The sequence below is a fragment of the Corapipo altera genome, unplaced genomic scaffold, assembly GCF_003945725.1.
Source record: "Corapipo altera isolate COAL_440 unplaced genomic scaffold, ASM394572v1 254, whole genome shotgun sequence".
Taxonomy (NCBI): domain Eukaryota; kingdom Metazoa; phylum Chordata; class Aves; order Passeriformes; family Pipridae; genus Corapipo; species Corapipo altera.
This window is the reverse complement of record NW_020885035.1, coordinates 161,043-183,654: the sequence shown is the minus strand read 5'-3', so window position 1 is coordinate 183,654 and position 22,612 is coordinate 161,043. Positions and strand designations below refer to the sequence as shown.

At 43.2% G+C, this 22,612-nt stretch overlaps 1 long non-coding RNA gene across 7 annotated transcripts in view; it reads left to right on the top strand.

The window, feature by feature from the left end:
* Positions 1 to 22,612, top strand: part of LOC113959336 — a 62,053-nt gene that overhangs the window by 8,743 nt on the left and 30,698 nt on the right. For 3 of the 7 annotated variants that reach the window (XR_003531782.1, XR_003531776.1, XR_003531779.1), the window contains 3 exons: positions 9,413 to 9,782; positions 10,357 to 10,497; positions 11,651 to 11,737. This is a non-coding gene — a long non-coding RNA (uncharacterized LOC113959336). Of the gene's footprint in view, positions 1 to 9,412; positions 9,783 to 10,356; positions 10,498 to 11,650; positions 11,738 to 12,464; positions 12,536 to 21,529; positions 21,696 to 22,612 lie in introns of all 7 variants that reach the window. The other 4 variants (XR_003531778.1, XR_003531777.1, XR_003531781.1 and 1 more) reach the window with 3 other exon arrangements.

Sequence of the window (22,612 nt, the reverse complement as noted above, 5' to 3'; positions counted from 1 at the left end):
TGTTTTGTGCTAAATAAAACATACGCTCAACCCATATATAGGCTGTGTCTGCATATGGGTATTTGAGGCAGAAGGATCTGAAGCTGATAGCAGACTACAGGCAAATACTATGTTATAGTGTCCAGCCACTGATGCCTTATAGGAGAAAGTGCAAGCAAGGTTGCCCAAGCAGCCTTACCTATGTCCTTTCTAAGCAGTTCAGAGCTGTTTTGTAAATTTTATGTGCTTTTTGCTATAGCTTTGCCTGAGAATTAAAACGTTGAATGCGTAGAGTTGTACTGAGACGATAATACTCCACTTGAAAAACAGTGACCAGTTTCTCTCTTTACAGATCTGGCTGTACACAGTTGGAATGGAATTATCTGATTCTCTTCTTGGTTCCTGCCTCATCTAGGCAGGCTTTGGTTGAGTCACAGAGAAGCTGGCTGGCCCCTTACCTTGTTTTCCAGGTTTACCAGAGAGTTGAAACCCAGTTCTTAGCATCTCCCACTTGAGAAACGTGACAATCTTCTCCTTCCAGGTGTTCTAACAGGGAAAAAAAGACATGTGAATTAGCATCAGAAATATTGATGTCAAGTTTTCCCCCTCAATTAAATTACTCAGTGGAAGGGTGGCAGAAGGGGACCCTTGAAACTAGCACTGTTTTTTTGGCACAGATCAGTAGTCAAGCTGTGGTGATTCACTGTGCCTTGTATTTGTGTGATAAATTACTTTTCCCTTTATGCAAGGGAAGCATTTTGGGTTTGCCTCTCGGGCTGTGTGGTCACACAAGGTGGCAGAAAACTGTCTGCAGGACACATAATCCTAGGGGATGGAGCTGCATGGGGTGGCATGGAAATCCTGTCTGAGGTCGGACTGCCTGATGGGAGGAACGGGAGCTGATTCGGCCAATGCTCTGTGTGCGTTGTGTACCAAGGGCTGTTCCTCTGAGCCTCACCAGAGGGGCACGTTTTTTGATAACTGGGAAGTGCTCTATTACATTACCAGAAAGAAATAAGAGCACAAAGCAATGGTTGTGAACTTCTAAAAGCTGTGTCTGTAGAAGAGCAGAGCAGTGACTCCTAACTCAGTGGTTGTGGGCATGCAGGGACAGTGGGATTAAGATTTCTGTTCTCTCAGGCTGGCTGCCCGTGCTCTTGCACTTGTTGTAGTTGACTGGCTGGCAGCACTGTGCTTGTTTCTCAGTCCACAGTTCCTGGTGTCCCCTGGCACCAACTACCTGTCCCTCACTGGCCAGGGAGTGTGACAGTGGCTGTGACATGTATAGCAAATGAAGGGAGTCCAGGAGAAGTTAAACCAAGATGATCTGTCAGTCAGGGAGAATGAGCAAAGTCTGCCCTCAGTGTGGAGGGCACTGAAGAAACAGGGTTGGAGACCAGTTATCTGTTGACTCTTTTGGGTCCCAGGGAGTAAATACCGTGGAGAAAACTTGGCTCAAGGCTTTGAGGACCAAGTAATTGCTGTAAGCTCTAAGTTACGTAGGACATAAGTGTGCATTTATAAGTACTGGAAGTAATGAAGAGGGTTTCTTCTGGTTTCAGTTAATAAAAGGGCACGTTGTGTACAGTTTGTTTACTTGATTGGTTTATTTTATTGTGTGTAAATACACTGTAGAAACAATTTTATCTTTTGTTCAGTGATACTCAGCTGATGTGCTTCTTGTAAATCCAGTGAATTAAGGGGAATGAGTAACCTGCTCTGGTCTGTCTGGGAAACAAGGTCCATTTCTAATTAAGGGCCATGAGGGATATGGTGGGGCTGCAGAGGAGCTGGAAGGGCAGAGGGGGCAGAGGGGGCAGCGTGTTCTACAGAACAGAAACATCCAGACTGTGTGTGCCACAGGCACAGCAACTCACTGGAGATGGCAGTTATCTCAGTGGGAAGGGAGTTCTACTCTCCCACGTGTGGTATGAAACTTTGGCTCGACTGATCTTAGTGGAAATGATATGGTTTTGCACTGGGGCAAATGAGAGCAGAATCTGGCCAACTGTTAATAGCTTTTTGTATTTGGGGCTGAAATAAAGTGGCTGTGTATGCAAATAATTGTGCAAGAGTGACTCCTGAGTGACTCCTGAAAGGAGAATTCAGTATTTAATTGTTGGAAATACAAACTGTTTGGCACAAATCTCCTGGTTTGGCTGAGCTATACTTGACCTGTGACAGAGAGAGCAAAGGTGATTTTAAGTCCTGGGATCCGAGGGGCCAGTGTGTAGTGCAACTCAAGGCAGAGTCAGCGTGTTGGCTGCTTTGTAATTACAGATGCTTATTTTGTGTACAAAACCAGTTGATTCATTATCTTTTATTTCCATTATCTCGTCTCAATCTTTATGTGTGGATCTGAGCTATTTGAATTCAAGGGGATGGCATATAACCAGAGTTTAAAAAACAAAAAATAAGGGTTTGATAACAAAAAGTTGCTTGTTCTAATATAAAGATGTTCTGATGTAACCAAAATGATGAAATTGGTTAAGCCTATGTGCAGAATCTGAAAACTTTGTGGGAAGCCTAACAAGTTGAAAATAACCTTTCTTCTGCTCCATGACCTGCATTTCTTGCAGTATTTTGACCCCTGACTTGGAACAAGGATAGTTTAACTCTTAGAATATAAAAGAGACAATTACAAGCAATCACGATGCTGTAGCTTAACACTGTCACTCCTCAGCTGTGCTTCAGGAACCAGCTGAACTTCAGGAACTCTTCTCTCCTGCAAGAAATCACGTGGTGAATTACGTTGGCTTAAGTCAGCTTCGTTTTGTTAAATTCTTAAACTGTGGTAATCTCACCACAAGTTCTCAGCTGTCCTTATGCCTAGAAATGTGGCCATCCCATTTTAAACTCTGGAAAGCAGAGAATGTTCTTCCTGAGGCCAAGATTTAAAAATACTTTCACCATTCAAAGAGCCCTCAGTATCTGATGAAGTAAATTTTACTTATGGGCTTAATACTGTCACTTAGAAGTGACAGTGCAAGTGTGGATCGTGTGGGGAGACATGAAATTTTGTTGGGATAAAAGTGTGAGCCCAGAGCTGATGGGGTATGTTTGAAAATACTTCCTGGGAAAAGTTGTACTGGCTGAGGATCAGAAGCTCACGCCCGGTTGACATCACTGGAAGATGCACACACAAAGTGAAAGTGTGGCCTTTGACTTCTCTTCCTGTGGTACATGAGGTTTTATAGTACACAGAAGAATGGAACCATTCACTTTTCTGGGTAATGATTGCAAAATGGGTATCTGTGATCTAGTCTGGTCTTCTCTAGCCTGGGTATGTCTCCATGACTTTAAAGGAGTACTGTGCATGCACAGCAAGGAGGCTTTTTGGATGGACTCTAATGCAGGACTTGTTAACTTGATAATTTTAGGAGAGATGAGTACAACACTTGCTGCTCACCTAGATCATATACCTTGAGGGAATATGTTCACCAAAGCAAAGTGTTCTCTAAAATGCTTGCTAACAGGTTACTTATGCTTCTGTAGGCCTAAAGCAGCAGATTTTTCTCTAAACAAAATAGAAAATTATATTTTCTTGTTATTTAATTATACGAGGAGTAACTGTAAAAGTTCTTCGGGTTACAAAAATGTTAAGTGAGAGTCACCAGTTGAAAATCAGGCCCAGTGCTTTTTTAGTGTTTGGCTTAAAAAGTGTCATTTGCATTTTCTGTTTGAGTTCCCCCATGGTCTTGTCTAATATATTGAAATCATAGAATCACAGAAATGCTGAACTTGTATCAAGAATATGGTCTCTCTTGTATCCTACCACACAGAAAAACCACTCAATCAAGTTCCTGGTTGGAGTGTGTCTCCTCTCTTTGGCTCTGTGTCTTTTTGGAAGAAGCTTTCTGGGACAAGAGCTGTTGGTCAGTACACCAGAGCCTGCGGGCCCTGCTGGGATGGAGCAGCTTTCTTTCCATCTGCTCTTCAGGTGTGACTGGGCTGAGCTGGAGGGCTGGTGAATGCCTGACTTGCTTTTCTAGGTGAACCCAGTGCTGTAGATGGATTGATTGCATGAGGAGTCCTGCATGGCTCTGGCTGGCTCCAAGTGTGGCTGGATACATCAGAAATTCCAGAGTGCTCAACTCTAAGCCCTGTCTGTGTCTACAGCACCAGTCTCCAGGGAACTGAGGTTATTAATTGGAGGATACGAGTTGCATTAAAAGACCAGTCCCTGGGAGGTTAGGAGTGATAGAATAAATACTTACAACTTGCTTTCATGTTACATGGCATGGGACTTGCTCTTCCTTGCAGGTGACTTCTCCAGTGCTGTTTGGATGTGGCTGTGATTGCTCCTAAAGCCTTGATTTGACAGCAGCCTCTGGCATGCTGTGGGCCAGCAGATCTGCATAGCAACAGGCCTACCAGTCTTCCTGCAGAGAGTTAAAGGAGTTTTGGAGAAAATGAGTGATTCAAAAATTTGCCACTCTCTTCTCTGGCAGTTCCCTGGATTCGAAGTGTCCCTTGTCTCTGGCACAGGTGGGCAGCAGGCTGGAGAGGAAAGCAGCACTGTTTTTATTGTCATTCCAATGCTTGGGGCTGTTGATGTTAGCTGCTCTAAATGTAGGCTTTGAGAGGTGAGGGAGAAGCATCAAGTGAACTGGAGGGGTAGTACTTTGACCTCTCGGAAAACAGAGCAAGCTGAGGAGAAGGAATAAGATTAAAAGAAAGAAAACCCTCTTCATCTGGGTCATGTCAGCTTGTCATTGTCAGTTTGGTGGTTCTGTAGCTGCAAGCCTACTTCTGCCTGCTGTGGAAGGAGCAGATCATTAATTAAAAAGCACGGCAGAGTGCAGCATACTTAGGGCTTTGAGGTACTGACAGGCTGACACCACCCAGAGTAACTGCAGAGAGCATGTCCAACACAAGGTATGGTTCTAAGAACTAAAAAACATGTCATCCAGTGTGTCACCCTTGAAGACAACATGTGGCATACAACCTAAAACTTCATTGCCTTCTGCCTCCCCGGCAGCTTCATGCATATGTCTACCTTCTCCTTAGTGTGACCATGAGGTGAGAATCCCTACGTAACACAGGGATTGGAAGAGCTTTGGGGTTCCCTAGGCCAGCTGGATGTGCAGCAGTCCTGACCTGAGGAGCACTGGAGCACCTGTAATGGTGCTGAGCAGAGGGGAGGAGTGGGTATGGGGCTAAGATGTATGGATCCCTGGCAGGACTGAGTTTTGACATGTGGAAACAATATTGTGGGTCAGAGAGTGTGGGACTGAGTCAGGTAAGAGAATGTGAGAACACACTCAATATAGGGCTGCTAAAGAGGGAGGAAGAAAGGATTTTACTGTTTGTGGCTTGAGGGATGGAGCAACGAGTGGATCAGGTGGAAAAGAATCTGGTCGGGCTGTGGTGTAATTTGTACAATATACCCTCAGCTTGCAATTTATCCCAGACCTTTTTGGAAATGTTCTGGCATTCTTCAACAGTGCTTACAAGTATCTGATAGTCACTGGGCTGGGCAACTGGCTCACTGCTCAGAGTGCTGACAATCTGCCCCCTCTCCTTTGTCATACTCACCTGCAGATTTAATACTTTTATTTTGAAGTATACAGCACTTTCCTGTCCTGTGAAACAATGTGTCTCCTCTGCCATTCTCATGGAGATGAAGTGCAATGATATCACTTCCTAGTGAGGGACTGGTGAATCATTTTGATGGTGTTCATGAATCAGTCTTTTGCTACCAGTTTCTGCACTGGTCTTAATACAATATTCAAAACCAAAAATCATAATTTCAGGGACTTTTAACTTTTTGTTAAAGAGACAATACTGTCATTATCTCCTTGCATACCATACTGATCATGCTGCAGAAGTGCTCTCCCAAAGATATTTGTGTAGCTAAAGATACTGACACCTATCCAATCGATCCCTCTGCAGTGGTGGGGGGCTTGCTTGCAAAAGGGTAGGGAGAGGGATGGCACATGTTTGTCTCATGGGCTCTGGTGGGTGGTCTGACAGCTTAAAGTTTAAAGCTCTCCTGTGAATCTGATAACCTCTTGCAGAAGAGCAGAAGCACCCTGAGCTGTCACGGCTGGTGTGCAAAGGCTGGTTGAGAGCCTCTGATATTGTATTACATGCCTAGGAAGTGTGACTGGTTGTTCATCAGCTTTGCACCTCCAGTGCTGTAAAGAAGGCAGAAAGCAGGAGTAAGTAGGTCCCTCAGAATTTCCTTGTTGAACAGAAGAGTTGTGGTTGTACTGAGGCAATGGTAAAGGTCTTTGACATGTATCTTGTTATGCATTGGCACAGAGCTTTTTCCTAGGGAAAAAGGAGTTGCTCATGGTGTGAATATGATCCTGTGAAGGTAAAGACACTCGTGGTTTATTCTTGACAAGGTCTGTAGGTGCTTGAAAGTCGTCTTTATGACAGCACTAATCTTCTGGCAACTGCAGGGTCAGGGAGTTGCAGGAGAAGCACAGAAGTGCCTTAGCACATTGCCTTGTTTGATGGGCCAAGTGTCCCTCCTCACAAAGATCCAGCCTGTTCCTCCAAGGAAGCACAGAGTGCTCTCCAGCAAGCCCACTACTGCCCTCAGAGGGTATTTCCATGTTGCTTTGTCCTGACCATTGCACGGTGCCCTTTTTCTGTGATACATTGCACCCGGCCAGCTGGTATTTGTAACATGTTCCACAGAGTTCAAAAATGAAACTTCTTTGGAGGAGGTCAGTGTCCTGTACAGGACACATCCCGTGTGTGGGCTGCCTCTGACAGATTGCTGTCACTGTCACCCAACAGGCCTGTCAAAAACAACAGCACCTGCCCGTGGACTGCACTAACGCAGTGATACCAGCCAAAATAGGAAGTGTTAGCAGCATTGTTTGCCCCTGTGTGTTCCTGTTTGTAGTCCCTCTGCACTAGGAGAAGCACAGTGTAAATGTCTGGGTGGATGGTTACGTGCGTTAGGATAATGATACCAGGCACCATTCAATTCTGAGCAGTTGATGTGCAATTATTGCAACAGAAAAGCAGCACAGAACATTGCTTAAGAGTTTTTTCAGTTATCAGTGACTTTCCTACCCACAGGAAGGTAGGGAGGTAACTTGCCTAAAAGTTTTGTCATTCCAGAATCAGTGCAAGGATCAGATCTTCCTGATCCATGGCTGAGAAGCTGTGTTCTCACACTTGGGCTATGCCTACACGCTGGAGATTTTTCTGTAACATTTCTCTTTTGTGATGGATGAAATCCCATTTTTATATCATTATATAAGGTTATTTGGCTCTTCCTGCCGATGCTGCAGCCGTTGGTGCATCTCACCTGTGTCATTAGCACTCCATAGCCAAATGCTGTTTTGTGCCCAACAGGGATTCTCAAAATAGCCATTGTTTCACTCTCTCTCTAAGCTTGTCTGCATTCCAAGCCACTGAATTTTCCATGTGGTCCACTCTCAACCTCCCATTGTAAATTACTGCCCTTGTAACCCACAGTCTAATTTTTCTCACTCTATTCAGTGGAACTACTGACCACAGTAGCAGGTCAGGTTGGTGTTATACCTGTGAGAATTTCCTGGTTGCCTGATTTGTACTTATTTTGTAAGGCTTTTTGGTTCCCTGCTGCCCTGATTTCATATATGTGACCTTGAAATTGGTTGTTTGAACATGACTTTTATTTTCATTTGGACTCCCCAGAGGACTGTAATTACAGCACTGCCTTGTGACTGTGCTGAATAAGAGCCCAGCTGAAATTCTCAGACCAAAGGATACGATAGCTTCTAGTAACCTTCGTGCCTTTCTTATGCTTTTTTCCCCCCTAAATAATACCTTTTTGCATTGTTTAGGGTTAGTCATTCTGAAAAAAAAAGTTATTTCTTAGTTACCTATTAAAATTTAAGAAAATAGTGTGTCCTCTTCCCCCTTATGTGTGCACACCTTCTCCTTCCATATGATTTGCTGTTGTAAGTTGATCATCTCTTTCCATTGTTATGGGAAAACATTTCATAGGCACCATTTTATAGACAAAGGAAGGGAAAATCTAACAACTTGTACTCTGCCTTTAGAAGCTCTGAGTCCAAATATGGGAAAATTAGCAAACATGAAGTGCAGGCCAATAGTAAGGAGAAGGAAATGGAGTTACAGATTCTAAAGGCAGGATGAGGTTGTTCAAAGAGGCAAGAGGAAGGACCGAGGATCCTTGGCAAAGAGAGACCCAGTGGTATGGGTCAGCTTCATTCCCATTGAATCTGAGTGTTATCCCAAATTTATGGAGATATGACATCCAAAGCCTTCCCAGAGAGAGAGATCTTAGCCCAGAGGGCAGCTTGGGATAAGGCTTAGAGCACAGGGAAGAAAAGGAGACATGAGAGGACAAAAGGAGTAAGAAAAGTTGATTGAGTGAGTGAGTAGGGAGGAAGAAAAGCAGAGGGATTGGGAGCAGCCTGGGATAGTACTGTGTAAATGCAAACTGGGGTCTTGAGCAAAGTCAAAGGGAGTTTTCCCAAAAAATAACAGTATTTACAAGCCCAGCACAAGAACTTGAATTTGACCTGAAGGCAGAGAGAATGGCAGCATTTCTGCTGTGTGTTAGGTCTGCATTTGGAATTTCAAGCTTTGTTTTGCCTCTGGAGTCCTCAGTCTTGCACAGTCCCATTTTCAGTGATAGTGAGTTCCTATCCTTGGCAGCAACACCAGTCATGTTCATCTTTAGTAAAGCCATCTCCAGAATGAAAATAGCTGGTGGAACTAACAGTGGCTTTTTGAGAAGGAACACTGAGTGTGCCACAGTCACAACCTGGGAGCATTTTTTCCAGCCAAGCACAGGGACCATGTGTACAGAGCTGTGTTTGATGACATCTGGGGCAGCAGCAGGGCAGACAGGCTTGCATGCTGGTGCTTGCATGTCTGCTGGAGAAGGTGGAGGTGTACCTGTGCCACATGGGGAAATAGTGGTACACAATGAAAGCTCTAATTAGAAGATGAAATGTCATGCTATAAAAAAGGTAATTTACTGACAGAAGAAAAATAGCAATTATCTGAACAATTAACTTACCTTTCATCTTTCTAGATACTTTAACAGCAAGAGATTTAGAATTAATCTAGAAGAAGCTGGAGCATTCATTCGAGGCTGCATAAGGCTTCCTGATCAATTTATGGTACTCTTCTGGGGGAAGAGTCTCTTACTTAAATTAGCTTAACCCTCACTTTATTGTTGTTACTGGTCAAATTAATTGCTGACTTTGTCAGAGATCACAAACCCTCCACAAAACTGATAATATTTTCTTAGGTGTCTTCATTTCTTGCAAGGTGAAGATGTATAAAAAAATAAAGGAATTTAGGTGGCCGTTTGTTGAAGTGAGGAATCAAAACTGTATTTTCAGCACATCTTAATGATGTAAATGAATCCATAGAACATATCTGAAATGTTATATGTATTTTAAGGTTTGCTTTTATTCCACTTGTGTTTTTTCCTCTCTTTTTCCAGTCATAGTTTCAAAAATGTCAAAGGAGCCACAACTGAGCATTTCTTCTGTTCCCACCTGTGCTTTGGATTGTGAAAGAATAACATTAGTACATAGAGATCTTGACTTCCTCTTGGATGCATCTGGAAGATTTTATTAGGCAGTCCACTGTGCCTGTGATCTGTCTGAGAGCAGCTGATGATGAGCATTGCCAAGATATTGCACTGGGCTGCTGATAATTTTGTGTCTTTCAGATGACTTGAAAAACTGGATTCATGGAACATCACTCTCGCAAACCACAGCCTCACCATGGGGACATCGGGGCAGCCACAGCTGTACTAAGTATCTTCACCAGCAATCTTTCACCCTCTGACAAATCTTTTCTTCTTGAAGGTGATTGTGGGTGGTCTTCCCTTGTCCAATTTCTGTAAATTTGGTGCATCGCTTTCTAGTCATGCAGCTAATACTTGTGTTTATATGAAAGACTGTTAAAAAAAAAAAGGAAAGATCAGATGTTTGTGGTTTCATTTCAACATAAATCAAACTTTGTACTCACATAGCAATTCTACTTTAACTCCAGGAATAGCTTTAGTATTGCTAAGTGTCTGGAGAGTATTGACTAAAGAGACATGATTTTAAGCAGACTATAATAGTTTCTACAGCTGTTAACAGTTCTCAGAAGAAAGGCAGTATTATTCACTAGTGTTTAAAATGTGCATGACTTGCATTGCACAGAAGTCAGATTGGGAGAATGTCAGAATTTTTTTCTGAAATTCTGCCAGGAAAGTCTTCAATAACTGGAGAAATTCTTTTCACTGGTGAAATCAACATGCAGCACATTGTGTTATTATACTTGCTTATAGCTCACCATGAAAGTTGTCTTTGTATGCGTGGATGTACGGCTTGTACTGTTTTGTTTTTATTTATTCTGCATTCTTTATTATAATGTTCTTTCCTTTTTTTCCAGACCAGAAAGATTGTTATTGAGCCTTCCACAAAGCTGAAATAATGCTGTGTGTTAAAAAAATGTTAACAATTTGAAGAAGTTATAAAAATTTATAAGTTGACTGAATTGTTTGGAAATTTCTGCATATTTTAATATAAATAGGTAATGCAAATGTTTGTTCTTTGCATTTAGAGGTGGGTCTCTGTTTTCTAAAGGTCTTGTATATAAATTCGATTCTTAAAATTGCATTAGAACAAAACCAGTATTTTTTTCAGATTGTATAATAGGAAAAATGTATTCCAAAAGACATAGAACATACATGGTTATCTCTGAATGTCATATAGTCATGAAATTCAATATAAATAGCATCAGTTGTTTGAATGGCTTCATTAAGTGCATTTAGGGGACTGCCTGTTGCAGTCAACTGAGGTCCTTCCATTCTGTTCCATGGGTGCTGGGTTGGCCCACAAAGAAAAGACCAGTTAACTGAGAGATAAAAGGAGGTGATTTCTCTATAGATAGTGTGAAGTTCCAAATGGTACTGGTATAGGTTACACAGAAATGCAGTCACATAAAATCAAAGAAATCACAGAAAATGAAGTTATTTCAGGTGAATTTGGTGTTAGTGATGAGTTTGAACTTTATTCATATCTAAAAACATAGAACAGGACAAGTAAGTCCAAAAGAAAGAAAGGAAGAGTAGAAATGGGTGACAGAGAAGAGGTGAGTGACAGGATACTGGCAGGTGGGCAAGGACCTAAATGATGACAGACAGTTTTAACAACTAGTCCAAAAAGATCAAATGTTCAAAGGTTATGATCCACTGGAGGTGCTGATTCGGTAAATAACTGAAAAGACAGGCATTAAACTGCTTTTTGGAGGGGGTGGGGAGGGAGAGCAATGCGAGTTTTGGGTGATTGTACCACAGATTAGAGAGGGTTTGTTAAGTTTCCCTGGAGGAGAATGAATGTCTGATACTCCCAGACAATTTCTTCACAAGCAGCTGTAGCAGCCGCGAGGAGTGACCTGGAGAGCTGCAGCTCTGGTGATGTCCCCTGGCCTGCACTGTGTGCACCTGGGGTGCTTTGCCCGTGCTGCTGGGGTACCTCTTCCGGCTTAGTCCCATCTGAAGGGAATCCAGGCTGTGCTCAGGGACTGCACAAGGAGTGGGGCATTTGAGGGGCTGGCTCCAGAAGCTCACTGCTGCTCCAAACCCGGACACTGATGGAGGTGTGCCCTGTAGAACTGTGGGGTGGCAGTGGTGGCGTGGCACAGGGCAGAGGGAATGCTCAGAATGTACTGTTCCATGTTACAGGTGCTGGCAGCATGTGGAGCCGAGAGCAGTGAAAGCCCAAAGGAGTACTGCACACACTGAAGAGGTCACCAGGAGCTGTTGTGCAGGGTAAGCCCTTCAGGAGAGAGAAAGAGAGAATGATTGATGCAAGCCTCTGTAGGAAAAGTTGGTGCCTATCTGAAGTTTACTGTAATTTAGTATTTCAGGATGGATTCCCTCCTGACATACTGCCTGTGAAATTTTGATAGGCCTAGAAGCACTTTGTAGCACTAGCTTCATTTAGAAGTGTGCAAAACTAATGCACAAGAATGCCAGGCTTTTGATGTGCAGTTCTTATAGATCTTTTTTTCTTAAGACATCCTGGAATATGCTTTGCTGAGTTGAAAGGCTTCCCTGGTCATTGACACCAGTGCTATGAAAGACTGCTCTCCAAATGGAATCACTATGGTAAATGAACCCTTTAAAACCTACACTCACAAAACTGCATTCAGTTCAGGAAAGGGTGTTGATTCTTCAGTCTTCTGTGAGTCACTTCCACTGTAACATTCTCTGGAATCATTCAATTTTGAGTGTTAAAAATGGCTGGTTGGTAGTGTGGAGTTATCATAGATAGAGGTATTTCCATGTTCCCTGTCAGTGCCACTTCATACCATATTTATTCTCACACAGCCTGTTATATAAAAGTACCATTTTACAGAGCGGAGGCACAGAGAGAACAAGTGATGTAGATAAGTCTGTGTAAGGAAATATGTTGCAGAGCTGGTAACAGGTTTCCTCAGCTTGCAATGTTTAGCTGCTGGACTAGCTCTCCTCTTGTTCTGTGGTGTGTATACAGGTATATTCCTTTCCTGCTGCAGCTCTTGGTCGTTCCATCCAGCATGGACAAAAAGGCTGCACAGTGTTTAGGTGAGTCTGAAAGCTGATAGGATTCTTAACTTTAGTGGCAGCATCATGTCAAATAACATGATGGTCAGCTGAGACAAGTGTGTTTTAGTGCCTGAGTGTAGCATATTTCTGTATGCCAGTTCTTTGGAAACAAGGAAAGCAAAAAATGAACGGGGAGGTTATTGTCAGGAGCTCTTCTCCTTTCTACAAGCAACAGGCACAACAGTTTGCCTTTTGAAGTTTGCTAAAATGATTCTCTGATAAGATTTTTGGCTTATGAAATGCACCAGCACAACACAAACATCTTTACTAGATCTTGTCAGTAGTTGTGAAGATATATTTTAACAATTTTAGGATTTCCTGGGCCTCTTTCAAAATGGCTGTGTTACCTCACTAAATGCACTCATTATTATATGTCCTTGTCTAAGAACATTTGGCCTTATATGCTTCTGAGCAATATTTCCTTGGAACCTCTCAGATAATAAAAGGCAAACCAGAGAAGTCTGAACGAGTCTTTACTTAGAAACTGGCCATGTTCAATCTGTAAAGTATGTAGATTTTGGGGTTTTTTTTCCCGGGGAAAGGCCTCAAAGGGCAATAGGTGCAGGATGTGGAGGGAAGAAGCAGTGCCCTGACCTAAAGCATTTCTGCATGTTGAGTCAGGGAGTGACATTTAAACAATTTTCACTGTACCCAATATGAAAAACTGTGATGCAGATCAAATTGCTGGCTGTGCTCAGAGATAGATGAGGAGGAGAAAGGTAGCCTCTCCTGTGTTTCCAACGTCGGGAGAGCTTACCAGGAAGCCAAATGGATCTTTAATGCCTCTTTTCCCCCCTTTTTTTTTGTTTTTCTTTCCTTGAGGTAATGAATGGCTCTGGACTTTCCATCTTTAGAGCTGGTGGCTTCCACACCACAGTGATTCAGCCAGCATGAACTCTTGACCAAATCCCAGTTTGTTTCCTGGTTTTGCTTTTCTAAAATATTTTACATTTAGCAGGGCATAAAGGCCTCCCTACTACGTGACAGTGGAAGAAGGAGAGCCATGCTCCTTTTACTGGTTAGGTCTCAAAGGACAATTCTCTGTTCTTCTGAAAACATTGCAAATGAAGCAATATAAAAGGAATCACTGGATTTTGGCTGAAAGTCAGACTGAATTCTTCCATGCTCCTGGCTTTTGGATGCTGTGTGCTTATGTGGAATTTCCTTTAAGGGTTATTAAGGTCTTATTTTTATTTGAGAAATATGCCCTGCCTGGGCACATGTTCTAAGTTTTAATCAGTGTGTTATTGCATGGGAAACTCATGTACATTTGTTTACTGGCAAGATAAATAGATTAGTATTGCCAGTGATTTCAGGGGATAGTAGGTTGTTAAATTAACAAGAAAGGCCTTGTTCCTTTGCTTTGCTGGATGTGTTTTGTTGAGTGAATTCTCTGGGATGCCCTGCTGGTGGTTATACACTGGTGGTTATCCCTGTTACCCTGTAAGTGGTGGGCTCAGTAAGGACTTAGAGTGGCTTGGCTCTGGAGTTGTAACACCAAGAGGGAGATGACAGACAGGAAATCTATACCCTGGGAAAGCTACGAATGAAAGAAATCATACTCTGCAAATTAAAACCATAAAATGTTATTTCAAAAGTTTTACATTTATATAGATGCTTTATCTCCAGTGATATACCATATGAGGGGACAAAATATTGCTGTAAATAGGTTTGAGACCTAAGACAGGGACCTATTTCAGCTTAGCCCTGTGAAAACACAGCATTCCTCCCTTCACACCCTGTGTCATCTTCTTGTTCAACAGACAGAAATATCGGTAAGTACAGGTTTATTTCAGAGCCCCCTTCATGCAATGACCCCATTGTCTGAGTTCTTTTTCAGACTACTTTGCTGTTATCTCCACCATTTTCTCCCCGTACTCTGGAAACTTCTTGCCTGTCTCAGATTCTGCATGGGTTGCCCAAAGCTGTTTGCTGAGGTAAACTGAGTGTGTGAGGCCTTCCTTTTTTTCAAATACCTGCACTTCTTAAGTGGTATAGAGCATCCAAAATGCAGGACATAGATGTATGGAGATACTAATAACATTAACAGTGGATAACAAATATTCAGATCACCAGGTGTTCAAAAACAGCAAAGTGTCTGCACCAAGGGTGTCCTTGTTTTGCTTGTGTGCAGTGAGGCAAGGTTTCATGACATGATCACACAGGGGTTTTTTTCACTTTCTCACACAGCCTTCGAGTAGAGCAATTAGAAGGCAGCTGGAGCAGCCACTGCAGTGTGCACTGGGATTTAAGAGTGGCTCTCTGTCTACCTCCACATGGCACTAACACTGTGTCACCTTGGCTGTGCATGAGATTGAGTCTGGTCGTGGTGGACACACTGCACGTGGAGCCTGTGGGGAAGCAGGTCAGCATCCTACTGCTGTGGCTTTGGAATCACTGATGATAGGACCATGTCACTGAAGTCAGTGATATAAGATCAAGTTAACATCCAGAATCATCTCCAAAACCTCAGATTTTCACATTTCAGGATGTAAAACGCAACCTCCCTTTCTGCACTCAGTTTTCTAACATGACTGGCCCAGTCTGAGTGTCTTGTTCTGGAGCTGGAAGCAATTGCTGGACAGTATATGGAAGACACCATATGGTATTCCATATTCAAATGTATGGTATTCTTGCTGAACAGGGCAAGATGAAAAGGAAGGAGGAAGTTTTTCAGCCAAGTAAATAATTCACACAGAAGAATTTTCCCAGAGTATCTAACCTTCTCTTCTGCTTGCATCATGATGATGCAATTGCTGTTCCCTGGTATTTATGTACCTTTCAATATTTCTGTTACATTTTTAGCTCTGTGGATTGTTATGAAACAGTGTTGTGTGAGCTATCATGAGTCATGGTGTTGGCTTGGTGGGATTTGGGTGCTCTTACTGTGTTGTTGGTGCTTTCTGTTTGGATGAAAGACCAGACACTTCCAAGATAAATGCTCCTGAACTAATATAAACTTCAGTTTCTCTAAAGACTGTTCTGTGAAGCTCAGGCACTGGCTTTCTTTAAATGCAACTGCTGGTACAACTCAATTGCACAAATGTTTGCAGATAGTACAAAGAAAAGGGTCACAAAGAGAACTTGAGATAACAGAATGGAGGAAATGGTCTGCAGCACAGATTTTAGCTGTTAAGGGGTGCTGAGCTCTTTCTGTGCTCAGAGATGCTTATGGTGCAAAATCTTCATATGCATCAAAGATTAAACTTAGGCAAGTGCTGGAAAGATCACTGCTCTGTGACCTGTCTCTCAGAGAGCTTTTTCAGTCTCGAATCTGTTAGAATGTGGTTCCTGTTCCCCAGGCTGCTGTTATCTGCTCCTGCAGATAAGGATGGTGTGGAATGTTGTAGTGTATGTGATGACTGTTCACTGTGGCTGGTTCCTTCTGCTGAAATCAAAAGATGTTTTATGCCTTTTATGCTTCCCTCATTGATCTTAGGGCTCTAAGTGTTAACTGACTTTCTCTTTCATGCTTTGCAAAATCAGGGAGTTCACTGAAGGAGAGCGTTCCAAGCTGCTTTTGAGAACCCTGATGTTTGCGTCAGGTGACAGAGGATATTACTAAACTGACTTCTTGAAAAGAATCCTTGAGGACCCAGTGCTGTCACTGTGTTAGAGTGGGATGGCCACAGGTAGGACTGGTTGGCTCTGGGGCAGCGAGTGCCTGGGCCAGCACAGGAGCTGTTCAAGTGGTGCAAGGTCTCAGATTAGCCAAGGCGTAAATGCCCTGCTCCATTACAGCCTCACTGCGGCTCCCAGGGAAAGAACCTGGACCTGGTGTGGTTCAAGCTGCTCATCCTAGTCTGCTGAAGCCCAAACCCCCAGCCTGAGGACCCTGGTGAAGCTGTGACCATGCCAGCTGCTTCCTCTTGCTCTGCCAAAGGCCTCTGGCTTCCTGTTCAGCTGCCTGTAAAAGCATCTTTCTGCCAAGAAAGTGTGAGTAATCTTGCCCAGCTTCTTGGCATTTGTTGGCACAGAGTTAACCTTATGACTCTGATGGAGGTTTCAAGGGACACCCATTAACCCAGGGATCCAGTGCTTCTGGGAATGGGTGAGACATGGACAGGACATGGTTAGGTTGGTTCAGAGGTAAGGAACTGGTAGGAGGAGACACCTCTGCACCAGGACAGCTTTACTGCTCCCCCTGAGGGTCAGGGGAGAACACGGACCTCCATAGAGGAATTGGAATGGGGAAGGGAAAAGCCAGAGGCCAGGGCATGGAAGACTGACATGAGGGCCAAGGTTTTCAAAGGTGTTTCTTGAAGTAGAGGGATGTTGAGAGAGATGAGTGGAGGGGGCTCTGGGGGTCAGTGGTGGAAAGAAGGGCACTATGCACTTGCAGGGCTGTAATACAATATATAATTTACTGTCCAGTACCCACTTGCCCCTACAGGCAATAGAGAGATTCCTGTGTGGGTTGAAAATGTCTATTTATTTTGTCTGCCTCCATGATTAGGAGGCAAATTTAGGGCTTATCTACTTGGGGAAATCCCTGTAAAATAGGCTAGGGTATGAATTTACAGCCTACTTAAAGACCCAGCAGTAGATGCAGTGTAAATTCACACTTCAGCTTACTTCACAGGAACTCCCCCACAGAAACAAACCCTCAGAGTCACCTCTGTACCTCAGTCTGGTGCTAAAAGTGAGTGGAAGCTTTGCAAAATATGGGCCTGCAGTTCCATTTTTATAGCTGGGTTTTTCTGTCCCCTGGGGCTTTTTGCAGCTGCTGTAAATCACTTTCTCTTTGCTGAGGCTGGAGAAGCTGGGCCACTTTACACTGCTCAGGATCTGACCCTTTGCCTCAAGTAACCTTTTATTATCAATCGGCCAGAGGGTATTTTCCTTTTTGCTGGCTTCATTATTAAGCTTGTTCATTCACTCCCACCACTACTGATGCCTTTTTTTCTCTTTCTTTTTTTCTCCCTGTGAATTTTGTGTTGTGTCTTTCCTCCCATGTAATTTCCTAATAGTGAACTAGTGACAGAGTGGGCTGCTGGTATTTCATCTTGTGGCTGGAGAGGTCAGGCTGTTTCTGATACAGACAAACACTCCATTACAGTAAACTCACAGAAAGTTTCCTTTTCAACCTTAAAGGAGAAGGAAATGCACTCTCTACCAATGGGCTTTCATGAATGACTTCTGTGAGCTGAACTTCTACTAAAGGCCAGTTTGGTCATGTTCTGTGAGCAAGGGGGGAAAAAAAGAGGAAGACGTAATATTTTTTCTTTCTCTTTTTGCTGAGATTTGGCTTGACTCTTGGCTCCTTATCAGATTAGAGTCCTGCAGGGAAAACAACAACCCTTTGCACTGTGAATTGTTGAAGAAATGGTCATTGCTGATGTCCAGCTGAAAGAGCATAAGGATTTAAACCTTTGAAGTTCTCTGCTTCTGGTATTTAGGGACACTTGCTTCTTGGCAGAAAGAACTCACTAATAAGGCAAATACATAGCACAATACATTTTTTGCTGTACTCTAGGGCAAGACTGAAAGGACTGCCCCTGTCTACTTTATGGCAGTTTAATTTAAATTTATTAGACAGCTCCAGGGTATACACAGGAGTCTAATCCTGTAATCCATGGTGGGGCTCTGTGTACCCAGTATTACAGTGTTCCCTGTAAATGGAATAATTTGACATAAAATGTGCTCTCTACTTCTCAGGAGAGAACAAACTTAACAGAGTATTGTCTTACTGTTCACTACTTGGACTTAGCTGAGTTGCCCTTTATTAGAAAGGCATGAATAAAATTAATCCAAGTGTTGAAGGAACAGGAGCTGCAAGATAATAAATATTTATGTCCCAAACATGACATAGTATCATAAATCAATAATTTTTGAAGAGATTTAATTCTTCTTTCTGCCTAATTACTTGATTTGTGGCGCCAGTTTGCTTAAATTTGTTTCTGTGATAACTTGAGTTATTTTATGCCTCTACAGAAAATTTGATTTGCTGATTTCCCCTTTAAATGCAGTCAAAAATCCCCTATTTACAAAATTAAGAAACCAATAACATGGAATGAAAACATGCATTACATTGCATTGCCTGAACTCTGTGATTTGCTGATGCTGACACGTGCTGCCAATTACTAAAATACATGTTTTTGTTAAATATATACTGGTTTATTTTCCATACTATCCTGGCATTTTACTGTATGACGAAAATAGGTTAAAGAGTAGTTAAAAGTTTGGTTCATTTAAGTGTGGGAGCATATTATCAGTTGAAAAATGTTATTTGAAAGATGACTTTGAGCTTGAAACTGTTCTATTATTGGAATGAACATGGCAAGGTCAGATGTAGACCAAGTGGAAAGGAAGTCAATGGATGTGTTGGCACACATTTGTGGTGGGTGTAAGTCACGAATGTTGAGTACACTTGATAGTCTTCTCCCATCTTTCATAGACTGATTTTTATTATTTATTAAATACTTGCAGAGAAGGGACTGTGTGCTCCTGCTGCTCTTGGTTTGTGGTTTGCCTGCAGCAAATGCAGCACTTGCTCTAGACAGCCTGGTTAATTTATAAGCGTTGGAAATAGAATCTTCTGAGGAGCAGTACAGGACAAACTGCTGTAAGTAGTGCTTTCACAGGATTCAGTTCATGTTGCTTGAAAGGCATGTTTCAGCTGGTGTCATGTGCTTGGACGTGATTGATCTTTTAAAAGCTAGTTGATGAGAGATGTTGTCCTAAGCTTGGGGAGCCCAGTGGAGCAGTCAGTGCCTGGCTGCCTGACACTGTGTGTTGACTCAAACAGAAACCCTTTTTCTTTCCAGATGTAGCTGACATAGACACTGTAGACATTTGCTCTCCTGCCTCAGCCACAGGGTAGGTACAAGCCCAGCCAGGTGGGTATCTCACTGCCATTGCAGACAGACTCTGTGCCAAATCTATGTGTAAAGACATCTCAGTTACTCTGGTCAACATTCTCATGTGAAAAGAATGGGTAGGATATTTCAGAGGGATAACAATCCACAAGTCAGTGATCAACGAAGCGTTAAATGAAGAATGATGTGTGCCACTCACAGTCTTCACACCTACAAGGAATCTTTTCAGAGCCTGGCTGTGTTGCATTTCATCGAGATACCTGCTGAATATGTTCAGAATGTAAATGCACAAAATCCCATTCCCCTCAGGAGATAAAGGGCTGTGTGACACCAAACAGCTGAGTGTTTCAGAGCCAACAGACCTTGATCCAGTCCCTGGGCCTGCTCCAATGGATCTTGAACTGCCCTCTCATGGGCATGGCAGAACCCCCACTGCAGAACAGGCAGCCAGGACTACTGGAGCACAAGGTCTGTGTGTGCAAATCTCATCCCTCTGTGTGATGTAGTGGATCCCTTGGGTCATTTTTGCTTCCTGGCAATGCAACTATTGCTGAGAGAAGCCTGGCAGCCTGCCCTGCCTGGTGTGCCCCCGCAAAAGCTTTGAAACCAGCAGGAGAGTCTAGCTGCTTTCCCACTGCCAGGGCCTTGCTCTTCCCTGCCACTTCCCCAGCTGTGCAGCTTGGGCCCAAGCAGACCCTCTGTGGAAGGGTTAAAAGTACTGCAGAAGCCAAGCCAAGGATATAAATCAAAGCTGTGTTGAAAGCACGGGGTTACAGGTGTTTGTCTGGACAGAAAGTTTCGTGCAGGATACCAGGATCATGCACAAGGAATCTCGTGACCTGATTTCCAAGCTGTTGGGTCAATAGTTTCTTTTCTTCTCTGACTGAAAACATAGGCAGCATGTGAATTGGTAGTGGCCTTTCTGTTGGACAGATGTGTGATACGCATCGGCACACAGGTAGGCTGTGGCACGCTTGGGTCTCATGTGGAACAACTGGTGACTTCTAAGGGAATTACCTTCTGTTTTATTGTCATTGATATTAGTGGGTTTGGATTACTGCTTTCATGATAGTTTTATAGGTTATTGTGACAAGAAGCAACGGTCTGAGCTCCTTTTTCATTTGCCTTGACCATTATACACATTCAAAAGAAAAGGCCATTCAGGTAGGATACGTCTTATCCTCCTTGAGCTGCCTGAAGGCCAGGACTCTAGTAAATGTGTATGGATGCTCTCTGTTTCTCCCTCATCACTGAAGGTAGCCAGAGTGATTCATTAGGGATGTATGTATGAGAGTGAATCATCCAGCAGCACTGTCTGTCTCTGCTGGTGGTGGAGAGAGCCAAGCCTAGGCATTAACTCTAGGCTAAAGGGGCATGCTTTTCTTGCTCAGAGTCAAGGAAGTGTGAGTTTAATTTCCAATTCGCAGTATTTAGGTGCATAAAAAGAGCCTGGAGTGCTGCATGTCTGCAAAGGCATCTGTTGCCCACAGAGAGATCGATGTGCTGCAGATGCTTGAGCATTCTGCATATGCCCAGAGCTCCTCTTTGCCATGTCTTCAGTGAGCATCTCCTGCATGATGAGACACAGAGAGGCTCCCTTTTGCTGAATCTGCAGGGGCAGCTGTGACTTCTGGCAGGATGTACATAGACAGCTAGGTTGGACATAACATGGAATCACAGAATCATTAGGGTTGGAAGGGGCCTCTGGAGATCATCCAGTCCAACCTCCCTGCCAAGGCAGGGTCACCCAGCACAGGTGACACAGGAACACATCCAGGTGGCTTTGGAATATCTCCAGAGGGAGACTGCACCTCCTCCCTGGGCAACCTGTTCCAGTGGTCTGCCACTGTATCTTAAGGGCTAGTAGAAGCTGCTAGTAGAGTTCATCTATCAGAAACCTCACTCCTGGTTTCCTCATGCCAGCAGCATATCCAGGTCAGTTAGAGGCTGAAGAAGATAAAAGTGTACTGAACTGAAGGTTTGTACCCCTTCCTTTGGGACACGTCAGCACTTCTTAGGTTAGTGCTGCTTCACTCATACCAGGCAAAGCAGGGGCTACCTCAGAGTTAGAGACCTTTTATGATGTTAAGCATGGTGCCAACAGGCATTTGTTTTAAATGAGCGCTGGAACATAATTAAAATGGTATCTTTACAGTTTCTGGAAGATCTCTCTTTCTCTGGGAGAAGGAGGGCTGCTGTGAGTCTTATTTCACTGTGATTAAGTTATTCCTCCTGGACAGTGTGAAAGACAAATCGGGGAGTTTTGGATACCATCTCTTGAAGAGAATGAATCTGGATTCAATGCAGCTGGCTGTAGAAAGGTGAGGCCTAGCAACAACTGCAGGACACAGTTGCTATTCTTGTTTATCTTCTTTTTATACATATATAAATACGGTCTTAGATTACCTGATTTTTCTAGCTCAGGCATGCTTTACTTATGGTGTTGGCATTCAAATCCAAGACTACTTATGGAGATAATCTGAATTACTTCATAACTATGAGAAATCCTGGGGAGGCTTCTCAGTGTTTACAGAGGAGCATCTTGCTGTACCACAGTCCAGATATGTCAACACAGCCAAATCTCGTTTTAGTGTGTTATAGTTTAATTAGCTGCACATCTTGAGTCATAATCTGCTTCTCTGGGGCTGAAGCGCGCACACACACACGCACACACACACACACACACACACACACACACACACAGAAGACAAAATGCAAAATGTAAAGAAGTACTTGTGGTCTTTGCCACTTGGATTTGGTACCATCTGTTAACATGGCTTCTCCTAAAGTCAGTTTCTAGTTTGTTTGTTGAATTGGAGTTTCATCCCATGGATAACATTTCCCATCATTGTGAAGCTGTCAGCTGTAGCTCTCCTGAGAAAACCACCCTACTAGTCTGAGATCTGGGGCATAATTGTCTCCTGCTCAAAACCATCTTGCTTCTAGAAAGCAGCAGCACTGTTTGCTGTAGCTGAGGATCTACCCCATAAAGTCTTTAAAGGGCAAATTCTAATTGGGCAGTGAAGCAACGTGTTATTCCAGAGGACCAATTGCCATGCAAACCTTGGCAGAATTTCCCCAGATGTGCTAGATGCATCTGGACTTCCAAACCAGAGATTGATCTTTGGCTTCTCTAGAATATTACTTTACTATTAACTTTGTCTGTTTACTCCTCTGTCAGAAGGGCTGGTATTTTTGATTTTTCATCCTCTTTTTCACTACCCCTGTCTTTCAAAGA